Consider the following 6,952-nt stretch of genomic DNA (forward strand, 5'->3'; position numbering starts at 1 on the left):
GGGAATTTCATCATCTCCACTAGCTTTGTTTGTAGTGATGTTTCCTAAGGCCCACTTGACTACACATTCCAGGATGTCTAGCTCTAGATGAGTGATCACACCGTCGTGGTTATCTGGGTAATGAAGATCTTTTTTTGTATAGTTCTTCTGTGTATTCTTGCCACCTCTTCTTAATATCTTCTGCTTCTGTTAGGTCCATTCCATTTCTATCCTTAATTGAGCCCATGTTTGCATGAAATGTTCCCTTGGTATCTCTAATTTTCTTGAAGAGATCTCTAGTCTTTCCCATTCTGTTGTTTTCCACTATTTCTTTGCACTGATCACTGAGGAAGGCTTTCTTATCTCTCCTTGCTATTCTTTGGATTTCTGCATTCAAATGGGTATATCTTTCCTTTTCTCCTTTGCTTTTTGCTTCTCTTCTTTTCACAGATACCTGTAAGGCTTCCTTAGACAGCCATTTTGCTTTTTTGCATTTATTTTTCTTGGGGATGGTCTTGATCTCTGTCTCCTGTATAATGTCACGAACCGCTGTCCATAGTTCATCAGGCACTCTGTCTATCAGATCTAGTCCCTTAAGTCTATTTCTCACTTCCACTGTATAATCGTAAGGGATTTGATTTAGGTCATACATGAATGGCCTAGGGGTTTTCCCTACTTTCTTCTATTTAAATCTGAATTTTGCAATAAGGAGTTCATGATCTGAGCCACAGTCAGCTCCCGGTCTTGTTTTTGCTGACTGTATACAGCTTCTCTATCTTTGGCTGCAAAGAATATAATCAATCTGATTTCTGTGTTGGCCATATGGTGATGTCCATGTGTAGAATCTTCTCTTGTGTTGTTGGAGGAGGGTGTTTGCTATGACCAGTGTGTTCTCTTGGCAGAACTCTATTAGCCTGCTTCGTTCTGTACTCCAAGGCCAAATTTGCCTGTTACTCCAGGTGTTTCTTGACTTCCTACTTTTGCATTCTAGTCCCCTGTAAAAGGATGAAAAGGACATCTTTTTGGGGTGTTAGTTCTAAAAGGTCTTGTAGGTCTTCACAGAACAGTTCAAATTCAGCTTCTTCAGCATTACTGGTTGGGGCATAGACTTGGATTACCGTGATATTGAATGGTTTGCCTTGGAAACCAACAGAGATCAGTCTGTCGTGTTTTTTTTTATTTCAGTCTGTCGTTTTTGAGATTGCATTCAAGTACTGCATTTTGGACTCCTTTGTTGACCGTGATGGCTACTCCATTTCTTCTAAGGGATTCTTGCCCATAGTAGTAGATATAATGGTCATCTGAGTCAAATTCACCCATTCCAGTCCATTTTAATTTACTGATTCCTAAAATGTCAGCATTCATTCTTGCCATCTCCTGTTTGATCACTTCCAATTTGCCTTGATTCCTGGACCTAACATTACCAGGTTACTATGCAATATTGCTCTTTACAGCTTCGGACCTTGCTTCTACACCAGTCACACCTACAACTGGGTGTTGTTTCTGCTTTGGCTCCGTCTCTTCGTTCTTTCTGGAGTTATTTCCCCACTGATCTCCAGTAGCATATTGGGCACCTACTGACCTGGGGAGTTCATCTTTCAGTGTCCTATCTTTTTGCCTTTTCATACTGCTCACGGAGTTCTCAAGGCAAGACTACTGAAGTAGTTTGCCATTCCCTTCTCCAGTGGACCACATTTTGTCAAGACTGTCCACCGTGACCCATCTGTCTTGGGTGGCCGTATACGGCATGGCTTAGTTTCATTGAGTTAGACAGGGCTGTGGTCCATGTGATTAGATTGTTAGTTTTCTGTGATTGTGGTTTCAGTCTGTCTGCCCTCTGATGCCCTCTCTCAGAGCTTACCGTCTTACTGGGGTTTCGCTTACCTTGGATGTGGGGTATCTCTTCACGGCTGCTCCAGGAAAGTGTGGAACTGGAACGGCAGCCAGTCAAGAGGAGATACCCTATGTCCACGGTCAGTAGCAGTGGCCGGGAGGAGATACCCCACATCCAAGTTAAGTGACATTAAGGAATTATTAATTTGGAAGTGTGATATGATATGTTTACTGAAAAGAGTTTGAATTTCTGAGAGATGCAAACAGACTTATTTACAGATGAAATGATATAATATCTGGGACTTGTTTTTTTAAAAATTGTTGTTGCTCAGTCCCTATGTTGTGTCTGACTCTTTGTGACCCCACGGACTGCAGCATGCCAAGCTTCCCTGTTCTTCACCATCTCCCGGAGTTTGTTCAAACTCATGCCTACATGTCCATTAAGCCAGTGAGGCCATCCAACCATCTCATCCTCTCCCCTTATCTCTTCTCCCCTTGCCCTCAATCTTTCCCAGAATCAGGGTCTTTTCCAATGAGTTGGCTCTTCCAATTAGGTGGCCAAAGTGTTGGAGCTTCAGCTTCAGCATTAGTCCTTCCAGTGAATATTCAGGACTGATTTCCTTTAGGATTGACTGGTTTGATCTCCTTGCAGTCCAAGGGACTCTCAAGAGTCTTCTCCAACACCACAGTTCCAAAGCATCAATTCTTCCGTGCTCAACCTTCTTTATGGTCCAACTCTCACATCCATACATGACTATTGGAAAAACCATAGCTTTGACTATACAGACTTTGTCGGTAAAGTGATGTCTCTGCTTTTTAATATGCTGTCTAGGTTTGTCATAGCTTTCTTTCCAAGGAACAAGTGTCTTAATTTCGTGGCTTCAGGCACCATCTGCAGGAATTTTGGAGCACAAGAAAATGAAATCTGCCACTTGTTCCACTTTTTCCCCATCTATTTGCCATGAAGTGATGGGACCGGATGCCATAATCTTTGTTTTTTGAATGCTGAGTTTTAAGCCAGCTTTTTCACTCTCTTCTTTGATCTTCATCAAGGGGCTCTTTAGCTCTTCTTCACTGTAAAAATTACTCGTTCATTTATTTTGGCTGTGCTGGGCCTTCATTGCTGCATGGGCTTTCTCTGGTGGCCGAGAGAAGGGGCTCCTCTCTAGCGGCAGTTCGCAGCCTTCTCATTGCAGTGGCTTCTCATTCTCTCATCATTGCTCCAGGCACACGGGCTTCAGTAGCTGCAGCTTGTGGGCTCTAGAGCGCAGGCTCAGTTGTTAATGCGCGTGGGTTTAGTTTCTCCAAGGCACGTGCAATCCTCCCAGACCAGGGATGGAACCTGTGTCCCCTGCACTGGCAGGAGGATTTTTAACCACTGCGCCACCAGGGAACTGCTGAGATTTGCTTTTAAATAATCCCGAAAGGAGGAGAAAATAAAGATAAACCAAAACTGGCCATATTTGTTGAAACTGGGTCATGGATACATCACAGTTCATTATTCCCTCTCTCTCTTCTTTTGGGTGGGTGTGAAAATGTCTGTGATCGGGAATTCCCTGGTGGTCCAGTGGTTAGGATTCTATGCTTTCAATGGACTTGATCCCTGGTTGGGGAACTAAGATCCCACAAACTGAGAGGTGAGGAAAAAGAAAGCTGTCCATGATCATGAAAGAAAAGAGGAAAAAATAGTGCCCGTCACCCAGTGCTCATCCCCGCTGGACACCCGGAGAATTCCTAGTTTGCCGTCCAGGGTGTGGGGACAGCTGCAGCACCGTCTCTTGTTCATGACTATATTCAAAACACCTGAAGAGTGAACGCCTCGCTTCCAGCTGTGGCCTGGGTCCAAGTGGCCCCTTGAGCCTGAGCTCTGAAGAGTGCAGTGATCTTGACCTTGGAGGACTTGTCTCTCCAAGGCCAACCGCTTACTCAGGAGGATGTGGGTGGGCAAGTGGTCAGATCAGAGAGAAGGAGCAGAGGGGTCAGGGCAGAGTCTGGAAAGGAGAAGCCCCTCCTTATGCCCTGTCCCCTAGGGCAGCCCCAGCTCATGTGGACATCACATCCTGTCACTGCTTTTATAGCCTCCAAATACCACGCCCAGCCTGAGCCAGGGTCAGAGGTCAGAGTGAGGCCAGGGCAGTAGGCAGGACCCACCCAGGAGCCCAGGCCCCTTTCAGGAGAAAGAGGTCGGTGAGGAACAAGACTCCGCACACTCTCAAATCCTTCAGCTTGGTCCCCAGACATCATCGCCTGAGACAGGTGTGATGAGCACCCCTCATCGTGGTGAGCTCCTCCAGTGGGCACTGCCACGCACAGGGCATGCTCCTAGCAGGGGCCAGGGCCTGGGGCCTCTGGAAGTGGGCACGACCAGGGCCCTGGGCACCACGATCACGGTCCTGGAGCAAAGGAGGTATGAGTGGGCTTCCCCGGTGGCTCAGTGGTAAAGAATCTGCCTGCCAATGCAGGGGACGCAGGTTCGATCCCTGGTCCTGGAAGGCCCACGTGCCTCGGAGCAACTAAGCCCGTGTGTGCTGCAACTACAGGGCCTGTGCTCTAGGGCCCGGGAGCCACAACTGCTGAGACTGGTGCCCTAGAGCCCAGGCTCCACAAGATAAGCACTGTGATGAGTAGCCCGTGCACCACAACCAGAGAAAAGCCCTCATGGAAATGAAGACGGTACAGTCGAAAATAAGTAAATAAATGAAACTGTGAAAACAAAAAAAAGGTGTGAGTGCTTGTCGTTTTGAATGCGCTTCCCAATTCCTGAGTCCACTGCCGCCCCAAACCTACCAAGGGTCCCCAGGCTCTGGAGGAAGACATGTCGGGTCTCCCTAGGGCACAGACTGGCCACAGGGCGCCAGCGACCGCAGCTCTGCGGTCAGGCAGACCTGGGCTCGGCCAGCTTCTGCTGCTGTTAACTGCTCTGGGGTGGCAGGCGAGGTACCACGTGTAGCTGGAGGCACCTCTTTCCTCATCTGTATCACAGGCACAGCGTGAGGTGACCCACCCTGGGGACCAGGGCGGTGTCCTGTCCACCTCCGCAGTTCCCGGCACCGGGCTGCCCGGGGCCTTCATTCGCGGCTGTGCAGTCTGACCCTGCAGGGTGCTTGGCCTGGTCCGGCTCCGTGCTGCTCCCGCTGCCTCAGGCCTCCTGGAGGTGGGGCCTGAGACCAGAGGCTTTGTTGTTGGTGTTGGGGAGGCCCCAAACGGTGACTTTGCTTCCTGTCTGGAGGCGGCTGAGCTCTGACCATGGGAAGAGGTCAGAAAGGGACTGGCTGGATTCAGTGGTGTGAAGGCGACCGGTTCCAGGGAGGTGGGGAACAGACACACGGACTGTGGTGGGGTCACCTTACCTGTCAGCGCACCTGCAATGGCAGCTCCCATGCTCCCCTGGGGTCAGCTGGGTGCCCCCCACAACAGACTGGCTGGGGGTACAGACAGAGAGAGGCTGCGATCCCCTCAGAGAGGCTCTCCCACTCCAGACCTCCCCACACCCCAGAGCGTGCAGGATTTCCCAGTTCACCGAGGGCCGGAAGGCAGTCTCATTTGAGCCAGATTGCAGCCTGGCCGTGCGTGTGCGTGTGTGCACATGCGTGAGAAAGCTGGGGTGGGGGACACTGGAAAAGGGGGGGTCAGGTTGTGGGAGCCACAATCTGGACCAGAGCCATGATGGAACTGGGGGCTACACAGGTACCCAGCCAGTGACTCCCACTGTCCATCCACAGTTCAGCTTCTCTTCAAGGGGAGAAGTGAGTGCTTCTTCCCTTCTCTTGGTCTGGCTCTGCCCACAGGTCTCCAAAAAGAGCTCCCTGACCTGGACCCCAAGGAAGGCAGTTGTGAAGGGTGGCAGGTGGCCGGCTTCAAAGCGCAAAGTACTGGGGTCTAGGGGCACGGGTCAGGGGGTTGGGTGGTGGCATCCTTGTCCTGATTCTTCACTTGGTTGTGGCTGGACGTCAGCATCGCACCTGGAGAAAGCTGCCAGCATCAGCCCCTGGGTCACTGATATTTGCAAGGGAGGCTTTCTTGGTGTCGCAGGCTCTAGGATGGTGACTCTGGCCCAGGTGGTGGACCCCAAGCAATCCTTCACGGGTGTTCAGAACCCTCCTTCTTCACTCTGGGTAGAGCCATGCCCCAGGCTCCACTCTGCCTCTCCCTGGAAGCCCAGAGGTGCCCACCGGCAGCTTCCAGCCACACCAGCTCATAGAGTCCCTGGGGTCCCCACTGAGGCTGGGTAGATCCCTGCCACCTGAGATGTGGGGGTTGAGCCACGAAGAACCACATTACCAGCAGTTACTCCGCCAGCTACCTCAGGAGAGCAGAGGACCACATTCCGAGGACCAGCCCACACAGCACAAATGTCACAAAGGAACACACCAATAGAGCACTTCACAAACATTTATTGAGCACCTACTCTGCACCAGGCCCTATGCAGGACACTAGGAAGATGAAGTCAACGCAATCCAGCCCTCGCCCAGAAGGAGCTCACAGTCTAGCGGGCCAAACCTTCAATCATAATTAACAGCTGCAAAGATGCATTTAGCTTCACAATTGTACAATGAACTTTTCTAAGTTCTCCCAATTGTCAACACCCAACAACATAGCCACGTTGTTTTAAAAGCACATTGGCATAAATGTAAACAGTCACACCACTGAAAAGACAGACAGCAACCACCTGCAATAATTCATAGTCTGTGTTTCAGAGCCAGACTGTCAGCATTATTTATTCCTTCCTATTTGGTAGGATACAAGTTCTGCCAATTTGCAGAAATGGTGGGAGAGACACAGGGGAGTCCCGTGGCCCTCATGCCCTGGTGGAGTCGCCCAAGACACAAGGGGTCCTGAATCCTTGCTCGGTTTTCCTCCATCACACCACACATCTGGTCTCCCCTGGAAAAGGGCCCCTGACATCCTCAGACTCTTTCTCCCGAGCTCATCAGATGGGGGGAGAGGGCCACACGCCACGAGCCAACCACACCTGGTTGGGCCCACGGGTGACGTCAGCTCAGCCAGGCGCACAGCACAGCCTGCCCAGCCGACTCCCCCTGGTTTAGGGACCAGCCTCCTGGTCAGTCTCAGAACCTGCTGGGCTGTGGGCTTCCATCAGCAGCAGCGGAGCCGGGGCAGAGGGTGGACGGCCCTATTC

Source organism: Cervus elaphus, chromosome 2, assembly GCF_910594005.1.
Source record: "Cervus elaphus chromosome 2, mCerEla1.1, whole genome shotgun sequence".
NCBI classification, from domain to species: domain Eukaryota; kingdom Metazoa; phylum Chordata; class Mammalia; order Artiodactyla; family Cervidae; genus Cervus; species Cervus elaphus.